Below are 19,688 nucleotides of genomic sequence, written 5' to 3'. Positions count from 1 at the left end.
TAAATCATTACAATTTTCAATCATTGTCTTCAGTGATAATGTCCTGGTTTCATACACTGTTTCTTCTTTTGATGGTGAGTAAACTCGCTGCTCTTTCATCCTTCTCTCCAAATATGACATTTTGAGAATGATATGTTACTACTACGTGAATAAAGTAGTGGTTTGAATATCAAAAGTCACTTGAATGTTCATTCTGTTCCTTCAGCGATGATCTGTGTGTGTGTTCCATATCCTTTGTTTCTTTGATGGCCAGTCTTTTATGGTCTTTCCTGCTCTTTCCTGCTCTTTCTCCTGTGAAGCAGCAGCAACAGCACCCTCTGCTGGTTGCAAAGAAAATTGGAAAAAGCTTACAGCACCTGGTATTCCCAGGCGGTCTCCCATCCAAGTACTAACCAGGCCCGACCCTGCTTAGCTTCCGAGATCGGACGAGATCGGGCGTGTTCAGGGTGGTATGGCCGTAAGCGAAAGACCCAAGTCACAATACCTTATTTAAACATGTGAACCACCACCATGGTGAATACTGTTGTCGCTTTGTGACCATTGAAACTGGGTTTTTATTGTTATTTAATGTTAAGGAAAGAGAAGCTCAAGGTGCAATTTTGTCACAATATTGCAAGAATAAATCATTACAATTTTCAATCATTGTCTTCAGTGATAATGTCCTGGTTTCATACACTGTTTCTTCTTTTGATGGTGAGTAAACTCGCTGCTCTTTCATCCTTCTCTCCAAATATGACATTTTGAGAATGATATGTTACTACTACGTGAATAAAGTAGTGGTTTGAATATCAAAAGTCACTTGAATGTTCATTCTGTTCCTTCAGCGATGATCTGTGTGTGTGTTCCATATCCTTTGTTTCTTTGATGGCCAGTCTTTTATGGTCTTTCCTGCTCTTTCCAAGACGTTTCTCCTGTGAAGCAGCAGCAACCGCACCCTCTGCTGGTTGCAAAGAAAATTGGAAAAAGCTTACAGCACCTGGTATTCCCAGGCGGTCTCCCATCCAAGTACTAACCAGGCCCGACCCTGCTTAGCTTCCGAGATCGGACGAGATCGGGCGTGTTCAGGGTGGTATGGCCGTAAGCGAAAGAGCCAAGTCACAATACCTTATTTAAACATGTGAACCACCACCATGGTGAATACTGTTGTCGCTTTGTGACCATTGAAACTGGGTTTTTATTGTTATTTAATGTTAAGGAAAGAGAAGCTCAAGGTGCAATTTTGTCACAATATTGCAAGAATAAATCATTACAATTTTCAATCATTGTCTTCAGTGATAATGTCCTGGTTTCATACACTGTTTCTTCTTTTGATGGTGAGTAAACTCGCTGCTCTTTCATCCTTCTCTCCAAATATGACATTTTGAGAATGATATGTTACTACTACGTGAATAAAGTAGTGGTTTGAATATCAAAAGTCACTTGAATGTTCATTCTGTTCCTTCAGCGATGATCTGTGTGTGTGTTCCATATCCTTTGTTTCTTTGATGGCCAGTCTTTTATGGTCTTTCCTGCTCTTTCCAAGACGTTTCTCCTGTGAAGCAGCAGCAACAGCACCCTCTGCTGGTTGCAAAGAAAATTGGAAAAAGCTTACAGCACCTGGTATTCCCAGGCGGTCTCCCATCCAAGTACTAACCAGGCCCGACCCTGCTTAGCTTCCGAGATCGGACGAGATCGGGCGTGTTCAGGGTGGTATGGCCGTAAGCGAAAGAGCCAAGTCACAATACCTTATTTAAACATGTGAACCACCACCATGGTGAATACTGTTGTCGCTTTGTGACCATTGAAACTGGGTTTTTATTGTTATTTAATGTTAAGGAAAGTGAAGCTCAAGGTGCAATTTTGTCACAATATTGCAAGAATAAATCATTACAATTTTCAATCATTGTCTTCAGTGATAATGTCCTGGTTTCATACACTGTTTCTTCTTTTGATGGTGAGTAAACTCGCTGCTCTTTCATCCTTCTCTCCAAATATGACATTTTGAGAATGATATGTTACTACTACGTGAATAAAGTAGTGGTTTGAATATCAAAAGTCACTTGAATGTTCATTCTGTTCCTTCAGCGATGATCTGTGTGTGTGTTCCATATCCTTTGTTTCTTTGATGGCCAGTCTTTTATGGTCTTTCCTGCTCTTTCCAAGACGTTTCTCCTGTGAAGCAGCAGCAACAGCACCCTCTGCTGGTTGCAAAGAAAATTGGAAAAAGCTTACAGCACCTGGTATTCCCAGGCGGTCTCCCATCCAAGTACTAACCAGGCCCGACCCTGCTTAGCTTCCGAGATCGGACGAGATCGGGCGTGTTCAGGGTGGTATGGCCGTAAGCGAAAGAGCCAAGTCACAATACCTTATTTAAACATGTGAACCACCACCATGGTGAATACTGTTGTCGCTTTGTGACCATTGAAACTGGGTTTTTATTGTTATTTAATGTTAAGGAAAGAGAAGCTCAAGGTGCAATTTTGTCACAATATTGCAAGAATAAATCATTACAATTTTCAATCATTGTCTTCAGTGATAATGTCCTGGTTTCATACACTGTTTCTTCTTTTGATGGTGAGTAAACTCGCTGCTCTTTCATCCTTCTCTCCAAATATGACATTTTGAGAATGATATGTTACTACTACGTGAATAAAGTAGTGGTTTGAATATCAAAAGTCACTTGAATGTTCATTCTGTTCCTTCAGCGATGATCTGTGTGTGTGTTCCATATCCTTTGTTTCTTTGATGGCCAGTCTTTTATGGTCTTTCCTGCTCTTTCCAAGACGTTTCTCCTGTGAAGCAGCAGCAACAGCACCCTCTGCTGGTTGCAAAGAAAATTGGAAAAAGCTTGCAGCACCTGGTATTCCCAGGCGGTCTCCCATCCAAGTACTAACCAGGCCCGACCCTGCTTAGCTTCCGAGATCGGACGAGATCGGGCGTGTTCAGGGTGGTATGGCCGTAAGCGAAAGAGCCAAGTCACAATACCTTATTTAAACATGTGAACCACCACCATGGTGAATACTGTTGTCGCTTTGTGACCATTGAAACTGGGTTTTTATTGTTATTTAATGTTAAGGAAAGAGAAGCTCAAGGTGCAATTTTGTCACAATATTGCAAGAATAAATCATTACAATTTTCAATCATTGTCTTCAGTGATAATGTCCTGGTTTCATACACTGTTTCTTCTTTTGATGGTGAGTAAACTCGCTGCTCTTTCATCCTTCTCTCCAAATATGACATTTTGAGAATGATATGTTACTACTACGTGAATAAAGTAGTGGTTTGAATATCAAAAGTCACTTGAATGTTCATTCTGTTCCTTCAGCGATGATCTGTGTGTGTGTTCCATATCCTTTGTTTCTTTGATGGCCAGTCTTTTATGGTCTTTCCTGCTCTTTCCAAGACGTTTCTCCTGTGAAGCAGCAGCAACAGCACCCTCTGCTGGTTGCAAAGAAAATTGGAAAAAGCTTACAGCACCTGGTATTCCCAGGCGGTCTCCCATCCAAGTACTAACCAGGCCCGACCCTGCTTAGCTTCCGAGATCGGACGAGATCGGGCGTGTTCAGGGTGGTATGGCCGTAAGCGAAAGACCCAAGTCACAATACCTTATTTAAACATGTGAACCACCACCATGGTGAATACTGTTGTCGCTTTGTGACCATTGAAACTGGGTTTTTATTGTTATTTAATGTTAAGGAAAGAGAAGCTCAAGGTGCAATTTTGTCACAATATTGCAAGAATAAATCATTACAATTTTCAATCATTGTCTTCAGTGATAATGTCCTGGTTTCATACACTGTTTCTTCTTTTGATGGTGAGTAAACTCGCTGCTCTTTCATCCTTCTCTCCAAATATGACATTTTGAGAATGATATGTTACTACTACGTGAATAAAGTAGTGGTTTGAATATCAAAAGTCACTTGAATGTTCATTCTGTTCCTTCAGCGATGATCTGTGTGTGTGTTCCATATCCTTTGTTTCTTTGATGGCCAGTCTTTTATGGTCTTTCCTGCTCTTTCCAAGACGTTTCTCCTGTGAAGCAGCAGCAACAGCACCCTCTGCTGGTTGCAAAGAAAATTGGAAAAAGCTTACAGCACCTGGTATTCCCAGGCGGTCTCCCATCCAAGTACTAACCAGGCCCGACCCTGCTTAGCTTCCGAGATCGGACGAGATCGGGCGTGTTCAGGGTGGTATGGCCGTAAGCGAAAGAGCCAAGTCACAATACCTTATTTAAACATGTGAACCACCACCATGGTGAATACTGTTGTCGCTTTGTGACCATTGAAACTGGGTTTTTATTGTTATTTAATGTTAAGGAAAGTGAAGCTCAAGGTGCAATTTTGTCACAATATTGCAAGAATAAATCATTACAATTTTCAATCATTGTCTTCAGTGATAATGTCCTGGTTTCATACACTGTTTCTTCTTTTGATGGTGAGTAAACTCGCTGCTCTTTCATCCTTCTCTCCAAATATGACATTTTGAGAATGATATGTTACTACTACGTGAATAAAGTAGTGGTTTGAATATCAAAAGTCACTTGAATGTTCATTCTGTTCCTTCAGCGATGATCTGTGTGTGTGTTCCATATCCTTTGTTTCTTTGATGGCCAGTCTTTTATGGTCTTTCCTGCTCTTTCCAAGACGTTTCTCCTGTGAAGCAGCAGCAACAGCACCCTCTGCTGGTTGCAAAGAAAATTGGAAAAAGCTTACAGCACCTGGTATTCCCAGGCGGTCTCCCATCCAAGTACTAACCAGGCCCGACCCTGCTTAGCTTCCGAGATCGGACGAGATCGGGCGTGTTCAGGGTGGTATGGCCGTAAGCGAAAGAGCCAAGTCACAATACCTTATTTAAACATGTGAACCACCACCATGGTGAATACTGTTGTCGCTTTGTGACCATTGAAACTGGGTTTTTATTGTTATTTAATGTTAAGGAAAGTGAAGCTCAAGGTGCAATTTTGTCACAATATTGCAAGAATAAATCATTACAATTTTCAATCATTGTCTTCAGTGATAATGTCCTGGTTTCATACACTGTTTCTTCTTTTGATGGTGAGTAAACTCGCTGCTCTTTCATCCTTCTCTCCAAATATGACATTTTGAGAATGATATGTTACTACTACGTGAATAAAGTAGTGGTTTGAATATCAAAAGTCACTTGAATGTTCATTCTGTTCCTTCAGCGATGATCTGTGTGTGTGTTCCATATCCTTTGTTTCTTTGATGGCCAGTCTTTTATGGTCTTTCCTGCTCTTTCCAAGACGTTTCTCCTGTGAAGCAGCAGCAACAGCACCCTCTGCTGGTTGCAAAGAAAATTGGAAAAAGCTTACAGCACCTGGTATTCCCAGGCGGTCTCCCATCCAAGTACTAACCAGGCCCGACCCTGCTTAGCTTCCGAGATCGGACGAGATCGGGCGTGTTCAGGGTGGTATGGCCGTAAGCGAAAGACCCAAGTCACAATACCTTATTTAAACATGTGAACCACCACCATGGTGAATACTGTTGTCGCTTTGTGACCATTGAAACTGGGTTTTTATTGTTATTTAATGTTAAGGAAAGAGAAGCTCAAGGTGCAATTTTGTCACAATATTGCAAGAATAAATCATTACAATTTTCAATCATTGTCTTCAGTGATAATGTCCTGGTTTCATACACTGTTTCTTCTTTTGATGGTGAGTAAACTCGCTGCTCTTTCATCCTTCTCTCCAAATATGACATTTTGAGAATGATATGTTACTACTACGTGAATAAAGTAGTGGTTTGAATATCAAAAGTCACTTGAATGTTCATTCTGTTCCTTCAGCGATGATCTGTGTGTGTGTTCCATATCCTTTGTTTCTTTGATGGCCAGTCTTTTATGGTCTTTCCTGCTCTTTCCAAGACGTTTCTCCTGTGAAGCAGCAGCAACAGCACCCTCTGCTGGTTGCAAAGAAAATTGGAAAAAGCTTACAGCACCTGGTATTCCCAGGCGGTCTCCCATCCAAGTACTAACCAGGCCCGACCCTGCTTAGCTTCCGAGATCGGACGAGATCGGGCGTGTTCAGGGTGGTATGGCCGTAAGCGAAAGAGCCAAGTCACAATACCTTATTTAAACATGTGAACCACCACCATGGTGAATACTGTTGTCGCTTTGTGACCATTGAAACTGGGTTTTTATTGTTATTTAATGTTAAGGAAAGTGAAGCTCAAGGTGCAATTTTGTCACAATATTGCAAGAATAAATCATTACAATTTTCAATCATTGTCTTCAGTGATAATGTCCTGGTTTCATACACTGTTTCTTCTTTTGATGGTGAGTAAACTCGCTGCTCTTTCATCCTTCTCTCCAAATATGACATTTTGAGAATGATATGTTACTACTACGTGAATAAAGTAGTGGTTTGAATATCAAAAGTCACTTGAATGTTCATTCTGTTCCTTCAGCGATGATCTGTGTGTGTGTTCCATATCCTTTGTTTCTTTGATGGCCAGTCTTTTATGGTCTTTCCTGCTCTTTCCAAGACGTTTCTCCTGTGAAGCAGCAGCAACAGCACCCTCTGCTGGTTGCAAAGAAAATTGGAAAAAGCTTACAGCACCTGGTATTCCCAGGCGGTCTCCCATCCAAGTACTAACCAGGCCCGACCCTGCTTAGCTTCCGAGATCGGACGAGATCGGGCGTGTTCAGGGTGGTATGGCCGTAAGCGAAAGAGCCAAGTCACAATACCTTATTTAAACATGTGAACCACCACCATGGTGAATACTGTTGTCGCTTTGTGACCATTGAAACTGGGTTTTTATTGTTATTTAATGTTAAGGAAAGTGAAGCTCAAGGTGCAATTTTGTCACAATATTGCAAGAATAAATCATTACAATTTTCAATCATTGTCTTCAGTGATAATGTCCTGGTTTCATACACTGTTTCTTCTTTTGATGGTGAGTAAACTCGCTGCTCTTTCATCCTTCTCTCCAAATATGACATTTTGAGAATGATATGTTACTACTACGTGAATAAAGTAGTGGTTTGAATATCAAAAGTCACTTGAATGTTCATTCTGTTCCTTCAGCGATGATCTGTGTGTGTGTTCCATATCCTTTGTTTCTTTGATGGCCAGTCTTTTATGGTCTTTACTATGGAGGACCATACATGACATAAGTATAAATAAATAAATAAATAAATGTAGAAATAAATACAGAAATAAATAAATAAATAAATAAAAAAGGAAATAAATTAATTAATACAGAAATAAATAAATAAATACGTTACTAACAACAGAAATAAATAAATAAATGTCTTAAATATATTTGCACATTTATTTATTCCCTGATTTATATTTTTCACGTTTTCAATCACCTTATGCTAATGAGAAAGGCGGGCCTAACTGCAGTCTCATGCAGGATTGGTCACAGGAGTATAATGATCCAGCCTTTCAATGCTGACTGGTGTCCAGTAGCTGTTCGCAGTGTTGAGCCGGTTCACACTTAAAATTAACTAGTTCAAGTTCAGAGGGTTAGTTCAAGTTATTTTTTATTGGAATGATTAAGGTGTCAGTAATCCTGACTGTGAGCGCCACGTCTCGTGTTCTCCTGAGCACAAGGAGAGCGCAGAGAGGAGGAGGAAGCAGAAACTCCAGCTCGGTACAAACCACCTGCAGCTTCTGCTCTGCGCATGAAGCAGCTGATCTCTGAGCAGATGTGACCAGAGAAACTCTGTGTTTTCACTGTTTTACAAAGTCACTGAGCGGCTGCATCGAGGTGACGAGCTCAAGTCTCAGTTTTTGTCTCTGTGCAAGTGTGTGGCACTGAGGGGTGCGGAGCCACGGGGCCTGTGTGTGCGTGTGTGTATAGCTCAGTTGACCAATCCTGCTCGAGACTGAGTTTGGGACCTCCTACCTCATTTACATATGAGACAATTAAATGTGGAATTAAATAAATGTTGAAATACATAAAAGTTGAAATAATTGTGGGAATAAGTTTAACACATTGATTAATTTACTTCTGTATTTATCTCCACATGTATTCATTTATTTCTTTATCTATTTCCACATTTTTTTTTGCAACATTTTTATTTTTCAACAATTAATTGTCCATATGTAAATGAGGTAGGCGGTCCCAAACTCAGTCTCGAGCAGGATTGGTCAACTGAGCTATACACACAGGCACCCGGGCTCCGCACCCCTCAGTGCCACACACTCGCACAGAGACAAAAACTGAGACTTGAGCTCGTCACCTCGATGCAGCCGCTCAGTGACTTTGTAAAACAGTCTCTGGTCACATCTGCTCAGAGATCAGCTGCTTCATGGGCAGAGCAGAAGCTGCAGGCTTGTTTCTTTCCGAGCAGGAGTTTCTGCTTCCTCCTCCTCTCTGCTCGCTCCCTGTGCTCAGGAGAACACGAGACGTGAACTGGCACAACATTGCAAACAGCTACTGGACACCAGTCAGCATTGAAAGGCTGGATAATTACACTCCTGTGACCAATCCTGCATGAGACTGCGGTTAGGCCCGCCTTTCTCATTAGCATAAGGTGATTGAAAACGTGAAAAATATAAATCAGGGAATAAATAAATGTGCAAATATATTTAAGACATTTATTTATTTATTTCTGTTGTTAGTAACGTATTTATTTATTTATTTCTGTATTAATTAATTAATTTCCTTTTTTATTTATTTATTTATTTCTGTATTTATATCTACATTTATTTATTTATTTATTTATACTTATGTCATGTATGGTCCTCCATACTTTCCTGCTCTTTCCAAGACGTTTCTCCTGTGAAGCAGCAGCAACAGCACCCTCTGCTGGTTGCAAAGAAAATTGGAAAAAGCTTACAGCACCTGGTATTCCCAGGCGGTCTCCCATCCAAGTACTAACCAGGCCCGACCCTGCTTAGCTTCCGAGATCGGACGAGATCGGGCGTGTTCAGGGTGGTATGGCCGTAAGCGAAAGAGCCAAGTCACAATACCTTATTTAAACATGTGAACCACCACCATGGTGAATACTGTTGTCGCTTTGTGACCATTGAAACTGGGTTTTTATTGTTATTTAATGTTAAGGAAAGAGAAGCTCAAGGTGCAATTTTGTCACAATATTGCAAGAATAAATCATTACAATTTTCAATCATTGTCTTCAGTGATAATGTCCTGGTTTCATACACTGTTTCTTCTTTTGATGGTGAGTAAACTCGCTGCTCTTTCATCCTTCTCTCCAAATATGACATTTTGAGAATGATATGTTACTACTACGTGAATAAAGTAGTGGTTTGAATATCAAAAGTCACTTGAATGTTCATTCTGTTCCTTCAGCGATGATCTGTGTGTGTGTTCCATATCCTTTGTTTCTTTGATGGCCAGTCTTTTATGGTCTTTCCTGCTCTTTCCAAGACGTTTCTCCTGTGAAGCAGCAGCAACAGCACCCTCTGCTGGTTGCAAAGAAAATTGGAAAAAGCTTACAGCACCTGGTATTCCCAGGCGGTCTCCCATCCAAGTACTAACCAGGCCCGACCCTGCTTAGCTTCCGAGATCGGACGAGATCGGGCGTGTTCAGGGTGGTATGGCCGTAAGCGAAAGAGCCAAGTCACAATACCTTATTTAAACATGTGAACCACCACCATGGTGAATACTGTTGTCGCTTTGTGACCATTGAAACTGGGTTTTTATTGTTATTTAATGTTAAGGAAAGAGAAGCTCAAGGTGCAATTTTGTCACAATATTGCAAGAATAAATCATTACAATTTTCAATCATTGTCTTCAGTGATAATGTCCTGGTTTCATACACTGTTTCTTCTTTTGATGGTGAGTAAACTCGCTGCTCTTTCATCCTTCTCTCCAAATATGACATTTTGAGAATGATATGTTACTACTACGTGAATAAAGTAGTGGTTTGAATATCAAAAGTCACTTGAATGTTCATTCTGTTCCTTCAGCGATGATCTGTGTGTGTGTTCCATATCCTTTGTTTCTTTGATGGCCAGTCTTTTATGGTCTTTCCTGCTCTTTCCAAGACGTTTCTCCTGTGAAGCAGCAGCAACAGCACCCTCTGCTGGTTGCAAAGAAAATTGGAAAAAGCTTACAGCACCTGGTATTCCCAGGCGGTCTCCCATCCAAGTACTAACCAGGCCCGACCCTGCTTAGCTTCCGAGATCGGACGAGATCGGGCGTGTTCAGGGTGGTATGGCCGTAAGCGAAAGACCCAAGTCACAATACCTTATTTAAACATGTGAACCACCACCATGGTGAATACTGTTGTCGCTTTGTGACCATTGAAACTGGGTTTTTATTGTTATTTAATGTTAAGGAAAGAGAAGCTCAAGGTGCAATTTTGTCACAATATTGCAAGAATAAATCATTACAATTTTCAATCATTGTCTTCAGTGATAATGTCCTGGTTTCATACACTGTTTCTTCTTTTGATGGTGAGTAAACTCGCTGCTCTTTCATCCTTCTCTCCAAATATGACATTTTGAGAATGATATGTTACTACTACGTGAATAAAGTAGTGGTTTGAATATCAAAAGTCACTTGAATGTTCATTCTGTTCCTTCAGCGATGATCTGTGTGTGTGTTCCATATCCTTTGTTTCTTTGATGGCCAGTCTTTTATGGTCTTTCCTGCTCTTTCCAAGACGTTTCTCCTGTGAAGCAGCAGCAACAGCACCCTCTGCTGGTTGCAAAGAAAATTGGAAAAAGCTTACAGCACCTGGTATTCCCAGGCGGTCTCCCATCCAAGTACTAACCAGGCCCGACCCTGCTTAGCTTCCGAGATCGGACGAGATCGGGCGTGTTCAGGGTGGTATGGCCGTAAGCGAAAGACCCAAGTCACAATACCTTATTTAAACATGTGAACCACCACCATGGTGAATACTGTTGTCGCTTTGTGACCATTGAAACTGGGTTTTTATTGTTATTTAATGTTAAGGAAAGAGAAGCTCAAGGTGCAATTTTGTCACAATATTGCAAGAATAAATCATTACAATTTTCAATCATTGTCTTCAGTGATAATGTCCTGGTTTCATACACTGTTTCTTCTTTTGATGGTGAGTAAACTCGCTGCTCTTTCATCCTTCTCTCCAAATATGACATTTTGAGAATGATATGTTACTACTACGTGAATAAAGTAGTGGTTTGAATATCAAAAGTCACTTGAATGTTCATTCTGTTCCTTCAGCGATGATCTGTGTGTGTGTTCCATATCCTTTGTTTCTTTGATGGCCAGTCTTTTATGGTCTTTACTATGGAGGACCATACATGACATAAGTATAAATAAATAAATAAATAAATGTAGAAATAAATACAGAAATAAATAAATAAATAAATAAAAAAGGAAATAAATTAATTAATACAGAAATAAATAAATAAATACGTTACTAACAACAGAAATAAATAAATAAATGTCTTAAATATATTTGCACATTTATTTATTCCCTGATTTATATTTTTCACGTTTTCAATCACCTTATGCTAATGAGAAAGGCGGGCCTAACTGCAGTCTCATGCAGGATTGGTCACAGGAGTGTAATGATCCAGCCTTTCAATGCTGACTGGTGTCCAGTAGCTGTTCGCAGTGTTGAGCCGGTTCACACTTAAAATTAACTAGTTCAAGTTCAGAGGGTTAGTTCAAGTTATTTTTTATTGGAATGATTAAGGTGTCAGTAATCCTGACTGTGAGCGCCACGTCTCGTGTTCTCCTGAGCACAAGGAGAGCGCAGAGAGGAGGAGGAAGCAGAAACTCCAGCTCGGTACAAACCACCTGCAGCTTCTGCTCTGCGCATGAAGCAGCTGATCTCTGAGCAGATGTGACCAGAGAAACTCTGTGTTTTCACTGTTTTACAAAGTCACTGAGCGGCTGCATCGAGGTGACGAGCTCAAGTCTCAGTTTTTGTCTCTGTGCAAGTGTGTGGCACTGAGGGGTGCGGAGCCACGGGGCCTGTGTGTGCGTGTGTGTATAGCTCAGTTGACCAATCCTGCTCGAGACTGAGTTTGGGACCTCCTACCTCATTTACATATGAGACAATTAAATGTGGAATTAAATAAATGTTGAAATACATAAAAGTTGAAATAATTGTGGGAATAAGTTTAACACATTGATTAATTTACTTCTGTATTTATCTCCACATGTATTCATTTATTTCTTTATCTATTTCCACATTTTTTTTTGCAACATTTTTATTTTTCAACAATTAATTGTCCATATGTAAATGAGGTAGGCGGTCCCAAACTCAGTCTCGAGCAGGATTGGTCAACTGAGCTATACACACAGGCACCCGGGCTCCGCACCCCTCAGTGCCACACACTCGCACAGAGACAAAAACTGAGACTTGAGCTCGTCACCTCGATGCAGCCGCTCAGTGACTTTGTAAAACAGTCTCTGGTCACATCTGCTCAGAGATCAGCTGCTTCATGGGCAGAGCAGAAGCTGCAGGCTTGTTTCTTTCCGAGCAGGAGTTTCTGCTTCCTCCTCCTCTCTGCTCGCTCCCTGTGCTCAGGAGAACACGAGACGTGAACTGGCACAACACTGCAAACAGCTACTGGACACCAGTCAGCATTGAAAGGCTGGATAATTACACTCCTGTGACCAATCCTGCATGAGACTGCGGTTAGGCCCGCCTTTCTCATTAGCATAAGGTGATTGAAAACGTGAAAAATATAAATCAGGGAATAAATAAATGTGCAAATATATTTAAGACATTTATTTATTTATTTCTGTTGTTAGTAACGTATTTATTTATTTATTTCTGTATTAATTAATTAATTTCCTTTTTTATTTATTTATTTATTTATTTATTTCTGTATTTATATCTACATTTATTTATTTATTTATTTATACTTATGTCATGTATGGTCCTCCATACTTTCCTGCTCTTTCCAAGACGTTTCTCCTGTGAAGCAGCAGCAACAGCACCCTCTGCTGGTTGCAAAGAAAATTGGAAAAAGCTTACAGCACCTGGTATTCCCAGGCGGTCTCCCATCCAAGTACTAACCAGGCCCGACCCTGCTTAGCTTCCGAGATCGGACGAGATCGGGCGTGTTCAGGGTGGTATGGCCGTAAGCGAAAGAGCCAAGTCACAATACCTTATTTAAACATGTGAACCACCACCATGGTGAATACTGTTGTCGCTTTGTGACCATTGAAACTGGGTTTTTATTGTTATTTAATGTTAAGGAAAGAGAAGCTCAAGGTGCAATTTTGTCACAATATTGCAAGAATAAATCATTACAATTTTCAATCATTGTCTTCAGTGATAATGTCCTGGTTTCATACACTGTTTCTTCTTTTGATGGTGAGTAAACTCGCTGCTCTTTCATCCTTCTCTCCAAATATGACATTTTGAGAATGATATGTTACTACTACGTGAATAAAGTAGTGGTTTGAATATCAAAAGTCACTTGAATGTTCATTCTGTTCCTTCAGCGATGATCTGTGTGTGTGTTCCATATCCTTTGTTTCTTTGATGGCCAGTCTTTTATGGTCTTTCCTGCTCTTTCCAAGACGTTTCTCCTGTGAAGCAGCAGCAACAGCACCCTCTGCTGGTTGCAAAGAAAATTGGAAAAAGCTTACAGCACCTGGTATTCCCAGGCGGTCTCCCATCCAAGTACTAACCAGGCCCGACCCTGCTTAGCTTCCGAGATCGGACGAGATCGGGCGTGTTCAGGGTGGTATGGCCGTAAGCGAAAGAGCCAAGTCACAATACCTTATTTAAACATGTGAACCACCACCATGGTGAATACTGTTGTCGCTTTGTGACCATTGAAACTGGGTTTTTATTGTTATTTAATGTTAAGGAAAGAGAAGCTCAAGGTGCAATTTTGTCACAATATTGCAAGAATAAATCATTACAATTTTCAATCATTGTCTTCAGTGATAATGTCCTGGTTTCATACACTGTTTCTTCTTTTGATGGTGAGTAAACTCGCTGCTCTTTCATCCTTCTCTCCAAATATGACATTTTGAGAATGATATGTTACTACTACGTGAATAAAGTAGTGGTTTGAATATCAAAAGTCACTTGAATGTTCATTCTGTTCCTTCAGCGATGATCTGTGTGTGTGTTCCATATCCTTTGTTTCTTTGATGGCCAGTCTTTTATGGTCTTTACTATGGAGGACCATACATGACATAAGTATAAATAAATAAATAAATAAATGTAGAAATAAATACAGAAATAAATAAATAAATAAATAAAAAAGGAAATAAATTAATTAATACAGAAATAAATAAATAAATACGTTACTAACAACAGAAATAAATAAATAAATGTCTTAAATATATTTGCACATTTATTTATTCCCTGATTTATATTTTTCACGTTTTCAATCACCTTATGCTAATGAGAAAGGCGGGCCTAACTGCAGTCTCATGCAGGATTGGTCACAGGAGTGTAATGATCCAGCCTTTCAATGCTGACTGGTGTCCAGTAGCTGTTCGCAGTGTTGAGCCGGTTCACACTTAAAATTAACTAGTTCAAGTTCAGAGGGTTAGTTCAAGTTATTTTTTATTGGAATGATTAAGGTGTCAGTAATCCTGACTGTGAGCGCCACGTCTCGTGTTCTCCTGAGCACAAGGAGAGCGCAGAGAGGAGGAGGAAGCAGAAACTCCAGCTCGGTACAAACCACCTGCAGCTTCTGCTCTGCGCATGAAGCAGCTGATCTCTGAGCAGATGTGACCAGAGAAACTCTGTGTTTTCACTGTTTTACAAAGTCACTGAGCGGCTGCATCGAGGTGACGAGCTCAAGTCTCAGTTTTTGTCTCTGTGCAAGTGTGTGGCACTGAGGGGTGCGGAGCCACGGGGCCTGTGTGTGCGTGTGTGTATAGCTCAGTTGACCAATCCTGCTCGAGACTGAGTTTGGGACCTCCTACCTCATTTACATATGAGACAATTAAATGTGGAATTAAATAAATGTTGAAATACATAAAAGTTGAAATAATTGTGGGAATAAGTTTAACACATTGATTAATTTACTTCTGTATTTATCTCCACATGTATTCATTTATTTCTTTATCTATTTCCACATTTTTTTTTGCAACATTTTTATTTTTCAACAATTAATTGTCCATATGTAAATGAGGTAGGCGGTCCCAAACTCAGTCTCGAGCAGGATTGGTCAACTGAGCTATACACACAGGCACCCGGGCTCCGCACCCCTCAGTGCCACACACTCGCACAGAGACAAAAACTGAGACTTGAGCTCGTCACCTCGATGCAGCCGCTCAGTGACTTTGTAAAACAGTCTCTGGTCACATCTGCTCAGAGATCAGCTGCTTCATGGGCAGAGCAGAAGCTGCAGGCTTGTTTCTTTCCGAGCAGGAGTTTCTGCTTCCTCCTCCTCTCTGCTCGCTCCCTGTGCTCAGGAGAACACGAGACGTGAACTGGCACAACACTGCAAACAGCTACTGGACACCAGTCAGCATTGAAAGGCTGGATCATTACACTCCTGTGACCAATCCTGCATGAGACTGCGGTTAGGCCCGCCTTTCTCATTAGCATAAGGTGATTGAAAACGTGAAAAATATAAATCAGGGAATAAATAAATGTGCAAATATATTTAAGACATTTATTTATTTATTTCTGTTGTTAGTAACGTATTTATTTATTTATTTATTTATGTATTAATTAATTTATTTCCTTTTTTATTTATTTATTTCTGTATTTATTTCTGTATTTATTTCTACATTTATTTATTTATTTATTTATTTATACTTATGTCATGTATGGTCCTCCATACTTTCCTGCTCTTTCCAAGACGTTTCTCCTGTGAAGCAGCAGCAACAGCACCCTCTGCTGGTTGCAAAGAAAATTGGAAAAAGCTTACAGCACCTGGTATTCCCAGGCGGTCTCCCATCCAAGTACTAACCAGGCCCGACCCTGCTTAGCTTCCGAGATCGGACGTATTCAGGGTGGTATGGCCGTAAGCGAAAGAGCCAAGTCACAATACCTTATTTAAACATGTGAACCACCACCATGGTGAATACTGTTGTCGCTTTGTGACCATTGAAACTGGGTTTTTATTGTTATTTAATGTTAAGGAAAGAGAAGCTCAAGGTGCAATTTTGTCACAATATTGCAAGAATAAATCATTACAATTTTCAATCATTGTCTTCAGTGATAATGTCCTGGTTTCATACACTGTTTCTTCTTTTGATGGTGAGTAAACTCGCTGCTCTTTCATCCTTCTCTCCAAATATGACATTTTGAGAATGATATGTTACTACTACGTGAATAAAGTAGTGGTTTGAATATCAAAAGTCACTTGAATGTTCATTCTGTTCCTTCAGCGATGATCTGTGTGTGTGTTCCATATCCTTTGTTTCTTTGATGGCCAGTCTTTTATGGTCTTTCCTGCTCTTTCCAAGACGTTTCTCCTGTGAAGCAGCAGCAACAGCACCCTCTGCTGGTTGCAAAGAAAATTGGAAAAAGCTTACAGCACCTGGTATTCCCAGGCGGTCTCCCATCCAAGTACTAACCAGGCCCGACCCTGCTTAGCTTCCGAGATCGGACGAGATCGGGCGTGTTCAGGGTGGTATGGCCGTAAGCGAAAGAGCCAAGTCACAATACCTTATTTAAACATGTGAACCACCACCATGGTGAATACTGTTGTCGCTTTGTGACCATTGAAACTGGGTTTTTATTGTTATTTAATGTTAAGGAAAGAGAAGCTCAAGGTGCAATTTTGTCACAATATTGCAAGAATAAATCATTACAATTTTCAATCATTGTCTTCAGTGATAATGTCCTGGTTTCATACACTGTTTCTTCTTTTGATGGTGAGTAAACTCGCTGCTCTTTCATCCTTCTCTCCAAATATGACATTTTGAGAATGATATGTTACTACTACGTGAATAAAGTAGTGGTTTGAATATCAAAAGTCACTTGAATGTTCATTCTGTTCCTTCAGCGATGATCTGTGTGTGTGTTCCATATCCTTTGTTTCTTTGATGGCCAGTCTTTTATGGTCTTTCCTGCTCTTTCCAAGACGTTTCTCCTGTGAAGCAGCAGCAACAGCACCCTCTGCTGGTTGCAAAGAAAATTGGAAAAAGCTTACAGCACCTGGTATTCCCAGGCGGTCTCCCATCCAAGTACTAACCAGGCCCGACCCTGCTTAGCTTCCGAGATCGGACGAGATCGGGCGTGTTCAGGGTGGTATGGCCGTAAGCGAAAGAGCCAAGTCACAATACCTTATTTAAACATGTGAACCACCACCATGGTGAATACTGTTGTCGCTTTGTGACCATTGAAACTGGGTTTTTATTGTTATTTAATGTTAAGGAAAGAGAAGCTCAAGGTGCAATTTTGTCACAATATTGCAAGAATAAATCATTACAATTTTCAATCATTGTCTTCAGTGATAATGTCCTGGTTTCATACACTGTTTCTTCTTTTGATGGTGAGTAAACTCGCTGCTCTTTCATCCTTCTCTCCAAATATGACATTTTGAGAATGATATGTTACTACTACGTGAATAAAGTAGTGGTTTGAATATCAAAAGTCACTTGAATGTTCATTCTGTTCCTTCAGCGATGATCTGTGTGTGTGTTCCATATCCTTTGTTTCTTTGATGGCCAGTCTTTTATGGTCTTTCCTGCTCTTTCCAAGACGTTTCTCCTGTGAAGCAGCAGCAACAGCACCCTCTGCTGGTTGCAAAGAAAATTGGAAAAAGCTTACAGCACCTGGTATTCCCAGGCGGTCTCCCATCCAAGTACTAACCAGGCCCGACCCTGCTTAGCTTCCGAGATCGGACGAGATCGGGCGTGTTCAGGGTGGTATGGCCGTAAGCGAAAGAGCCAAGTCACAATACCTTATTTAAACATGTGAACCACCACCATGGTGAATACTGTTGTCGCTTTGTGACCATTGAAACTGGGTTTTTATTGTTATTTAATGTTAAGGAAAGTGAAGCTCAAGGTGCAATTTTGTCACAATATTGCAAGAATAAATCATTACAATTTTCAATCATTGTCTTCAGTGATAATGTCCTGGTTTCATACACTGTTTCTTCTTTTGATGGTGAGTAAACTCGCTGCTCTTTCATCCTTCTCTCCAAATATGACATTTTGAGAATGATATGTTACTACTACGTGAATAAAGTAGTGGTTTGAATATCAAAAGTCACTTGAATGTTCATTCTGTTCCTTCAGCGATGATCTGTGTGTGTGTTCCATATCCTTTGTTTCTTTGATGGCCAGTCTTTTATGGTCTTTCCTGCTCTTTCCAAGACGTTTCTCCTGTGAAGCAGCAGCAACAGCACCCTCTGCTGGTTGCAAAGAAAATTGGAAAAAGCTTACAGCACCTGGTATTCCCAGGCGGTCTCCCATCCAAGTACTAACCAGGCCCGACCCTGCTTAGCTTACGAGATCGGACGAGATCGGGCGTGTTCAGGGTGGTATGGCCGTAAGCGAAAGACCCAAGTCACAATACCTTATTTAAACATGTGAACCACCACCATGGTGAATACTGTTGTCGCTTTGTGACCATTGAAACTGGGTTTTTATTGTTATTTAATGTTAAGGAAAGAGAAGCTCAAGGTGCAATTTTGTCACAATATTGCAAGAATAAATCATTACAATTTTCAATCATTGTCTTCAGTGATAATGTCCTGGTTTCATACACTGTTTCTTCTTTTGATGGTGAGTAAACTCGCTGCTCTTTCATCCTTCTCTCCAAATATGACATTTTGAGAATGATATGTTACTACTACGTGAATAAAGTAGTGGTTTGAATATCAAAAGTCACTTGAATGTTCATTCTGTTCCTTCAGCGATGATCTGTGTGTGTGTTCCATATCCTTTGTTTCTTTGATGGCCAGTCTTTTATGGTCTTTCCTGCTCTTTCCAAGACGTTTCTCCTGTGAAGCAGCAGCAACAGCACCCTCTGCTGGTTGCAAAGAAAATTGGAAAAAGCTTACAGCACCTGGTATTCCCAGGCGGTCTCCCATCCAAGTACTAACCAGGCCCGACCCTGCTTAGCTTCCGAGATCGGACGAGATCGGGCGTGTTCAGGGTGGTATGGCCGTAAGCGAAAGAGCCAAGTCACAATACCTTATTTAAACATGTGAACCACCACCATGGTGAATACTGTTGTCGCTTTGTGACCATTGAAACTGGGTTTTTATTGTTATTTAATGTTAAGGAAAGTGAAGCTCAAGGTGCAATTTTGTCACAATATTGCAAGAATAAATCATTACAATTTTCAATCATTGTCTTCAGTGATAATGTCCTGGTTTCATACACTGTTTCTTCTTTTGATGGTGAGTAAACTCGCTGCTCTTTCATCCTTCTCTCCAAATATGACATTTTGAGAATGATATGTTACTACTACGTGAATAAAGTAGTGGTTTGAATATCAAAAGTCACTTGAATGTTCATTCTGTTCCTTCAGCGATGATCTGTGTGTGTGTTCCATATCCTTTGTTTCTTTGATGGCCAGTCTTTTATGGTCTTTCCTGCTCTTTCCAAGACGTTTCTCCTGTGAAGCAGCAGCAACAGCACCCTCTGCTGGTTGCAAAGAAAATTGGAAAAAGCTTACAGCACCTGGTATTCCCAGGCGGTCTCCCATCCAAGTACTAACCAGGCCCGACCCTGCTTAGCTTCCGAGATCGGACGAGATCGGGCGTGTTCAGGGTGGTATGGCCGTAAGCGAAAGACCCAAGTCACAATACCTTATTTAAACATGTGAACCACCACCATGGTGAATACTGTTGTCGCTTTGTGACCATTGAAACTGGGTTTTTATTGTTATTT

At 40.6% G+C, this 19,688-nt stretch overlaps 23 non-coding genes and 1 pseudogene across 23 annotated transcripts; all 24 read right to left on the bottom strand.

The window, feature by feature from the left end:
• Positions 1 to 344: 344 nt before the first annotated feature.
• Positions 345 to 463, bottom strand: LOC132999211 (5S ribosomal RNA). Its single transcript, XR_009678083.1, has one exon. It is a non-coding gene; the product is annotated as a 5S ribosomal RNA (ribosomal RNA).
• A 501-nt stretch (positions 464 to 964) lies between these two features.
• Positions 965 to 1,083, bottom strand: LOC132999210 (5S ribosomal RNA). The gene has a single exon (XR_009678082.1). It is a non-coding gene; the product is annotated as a 5S ribosomal RNA (ribosomal RNA).
• A 501-nt stretch (positions 1,084 to 1,584) lies between these two features.
• LOC132999209 (5S ribosomal RNA) lies at positions 1,585 to 1,703 on the bottom strand. Its single transcript, XR_009678081.1, has one exon. It is a non-coding gene; the product is annotated as a 5S ribosomal RNA (ribosomal RNA).
• Positions 1,704 to 2,204: 501 nt separating this feature from the next.
• Positions 2,205 to 2,323, bottom strand: LOC132999208 (5S ribosomal RNA). The gene has a single exon (XR_009678080.1). It is a non-coding gene; the product is annotated as a 5S ribosomal RNA (ribosomal RNA).
• Positions 2,324 to 2,824: 501 nt separating this feature from the next.
• Positions 2,825 to 2,943, bottom strand: LOC132999213 (5S ribosomal RNA). Its single transcript, XR_009678085.1, has one exon. It is a non-coding gene; the product is annotated as a 5S ribosomal RNA (ribosomal RNA).
• Positions 2,944 to 3,444: 501 nt separating this feature from the next.
• Positions 3,445 to 3,563, bottom strand: LOC132999207 (5S ribosomal RNA). Its single transcript, XR_009678079.1, has one exon. It is a non-coding gene; the product is annotated as a 5S ribosomal RNA (ribosomal RNA).
• Positions 3,564 to 4,064: 501 nt separating this feature from the next.
• Positions 4,065 to 4,183, bottom strand: LOC132999206 (5S ribosomal RNA). Its single transcript, XR_009678078.1, has one exon. It is a non-coding gene; the product is annotated as a 5S ribosomal RNA (ribosomal RNA).
• A 501-nt stretch (positions 4,184 to 4,684) lies between these two features.
• LOC132999205 (5S ribosomal RNA) lies at positions 4,685 to 4,803 on the bottom strand. Its single transcript, XR_009678077.1, has one exon. It is a non-coding gene; the product is annotated as a 5S ribosomal RNA (ribosomal RNA).
• A 501-nt stretch (positions 4,804 to 5,304) lies between these two features.
• On the bottom strand, positions 5,305 to 5,423 carry LOC132999203 (5S ribosomal RNA). Its single transcript, XR_009678075.1, has one exon. It is a non-coding gene; the product is annotated as a 5S ribosomal RNA (ribosomal RNA).
• Positions 5,424 to 5,924: 501 nt separating this feature from the next.
• On the bottom strand, positions 5,925 to 6,043 carry LOC132999202 (5S ribosomal RNA). Its single transcript, XR_009678074.1, has one exon. It is a non-coding gene; the product is annotated as a 5S ribosomal RNA (ribosomal RNA).
• Positions 6,044 to 6,544: 501 nt separating this feature from the next.
• LOC132999201 (5S ribosomal RNA) lies at positions 6,545 to 6,663 on the bottom strand. Its single transcript, XR_009678073.1, has one exon. It is a non-coding gene; the product is annotated as a 5S ribosomal RNA (ribosomal RNA).
• A 2,117-nt stretch (positions 6,664 to 8,780) lies between these two features.
• LOC132999200 (5S ribosomal RNA) lies at positions 8,781 to 8,899 on the bottom strand. The gene has a single exon (XR_009678072.1). It is a non-coding gene; the product is annotated as a 5S ribosomal RNA (ribosomal RNA).
• A 501-nt stretch (positions 8,900 to 9,400) lies between these two features.
• LOC132999199 (5S ribosomal RNA) lies at positions 9,401 to 9,519 on the bottom strand. The gene has a single exon (XR_009678071.1). It is a non-coding gene; the product is annotated as a 5S ribosomal RNA (ribosomal RNA).
• A 501-nt stretch (positions 9,520 to 10,020) lies between these two features.
• LOC132999198 (5S ribosomal RNA) lies at positions 10,021 to 10,139 on the bottom strand. The gene has a single exon (XR_009678070.1). It is a non-coding gene; the product is annotated as a 5S ribosomal RNA (ribosomal RNA).
• Positions 10,140 to 10,640: 501 nt separating this feature from the next.
• LOC132999197 (5S ribosomal RNA) lies at positions 10,641 to 10,759 on the bottom strand. Its single transcript, XR_009678069.1, has one exon. It is a non-coding gene; the product is annotated as a 5S ribosomal RNA (ribosomal RNA).
• Positions 10,760 to 12,884: 2,125 nt separating this feature from the next.
• LOC132999196 (5S ribosomal RNA) lies at positions 12,885 to 13,003 on the bottom strand. The gene has a single exon (XR_009678068.1). It is a non-coding gene; the product is annotated as a 5S ribosomal RNA (ribosomal RNA).
• Positions 13,004 to 13,504: 501 nt separating this feature from the next.
• On the bottom strand, positions 13,505 to 13,623 carry LOC132999195 (5S ribosomal RNA). Its single transcript, XR_009678067.1, has one exon. It is a non-coding gene; the product is annotated as a 5S ribosomal RNA (ribosomal RNA).
• Positions 13,624 to 15,756: 2,133 nt separating this feature from the next.
• Positions 15,757 to 15,865, bottom strand: LOC132999223 (5S ribosomal RNA; annotated as a pseudogene).
• Positions 15,866 to 16,366: 501 nt separating this feature from the next.
• On the bottom strand, positions 16,367 to 16,485 carry LOC132999194 (5S ribosomal RNA). The gene has a single exon (XR_009678066.1). It is a non-coding gene; the product is annotated as a 5S ribosomal RNA (ribosomal RNA).
• Positions 16,486 to 16,986: 501 nt separating this feature from the next.
• Positions 16,987 to 17,105, bottom strand: LOC132999192 (5S ribosomal RNA). Its single transcript, XR_009678064.1, has one exon. It is a non-coding gene; the product is annotated as a 5S ribosomal RNA (ribosomal RNA).
• A 501-nt stretch (positions 17,106 to 17,606) lies between these two features.
• Positions 17,607 to 17,725, bottom strand: LOC132999191 (5S ribosomal RNA). Its single transcript, XR_009678063.1, has one exon. It is a non-coding gene; the product is annotated as a 5S ribosomal RNA (ribosomal RNA).
• A 501-nt stretch (positions 17,726 to 18,226) lies between these two features.
• Positions 18,227 to 18,345, bottom strand: LOC132999215 (5S ribosomal RNA). Its single transcript, XR_009678086.1, has one exon. It is a non-coding gene; the product is annotated as a 5S ribosomal RNA (ribosomal RNA).
• Positions 18,346 to 18,846: 501 nt separating this feature from the next.
• LOC132999190 (5S ribosomal RNA) lies at positions 18,847 to 18,965 on the bottom strand. The gene has a single exon (XR_009678062.1). It is a non-coding gene; the product is annotated as a 5S ribosomal RNA (ribosomal RNA).
• A 501-nt stretch (positions 18,966 to 19,466) lies between these two features.
• Positions 19,467 to 19,585, bottom strand: LOC132999189 (5S ribosomal RNA). Its single transcript, XR_009678061.1, has one exon. It is a non-coding gene; the product is annotated as a 5S ribosomal RNA (ribosomal RNA).
• Positions 19,586 to 19,688: the final 103 nt, after the last annotated feature.

Source organism: Limanda limanda, chromosome 3, assembly GCF_963576545.1.
Source record: "Limanda limanda chromosome 3, fLimLim1.1, whole genome shotgun sequence".
Lineage (NCBI taxonomy): Eukaryota > Metazoa > Chordata > Actinopteri > Pleuronectiformes > Pleuronectidae > Limanda > Limanda limanda.
This window is presented reverse-complemented; position numbering and strand designations above follow the sequence as displayed.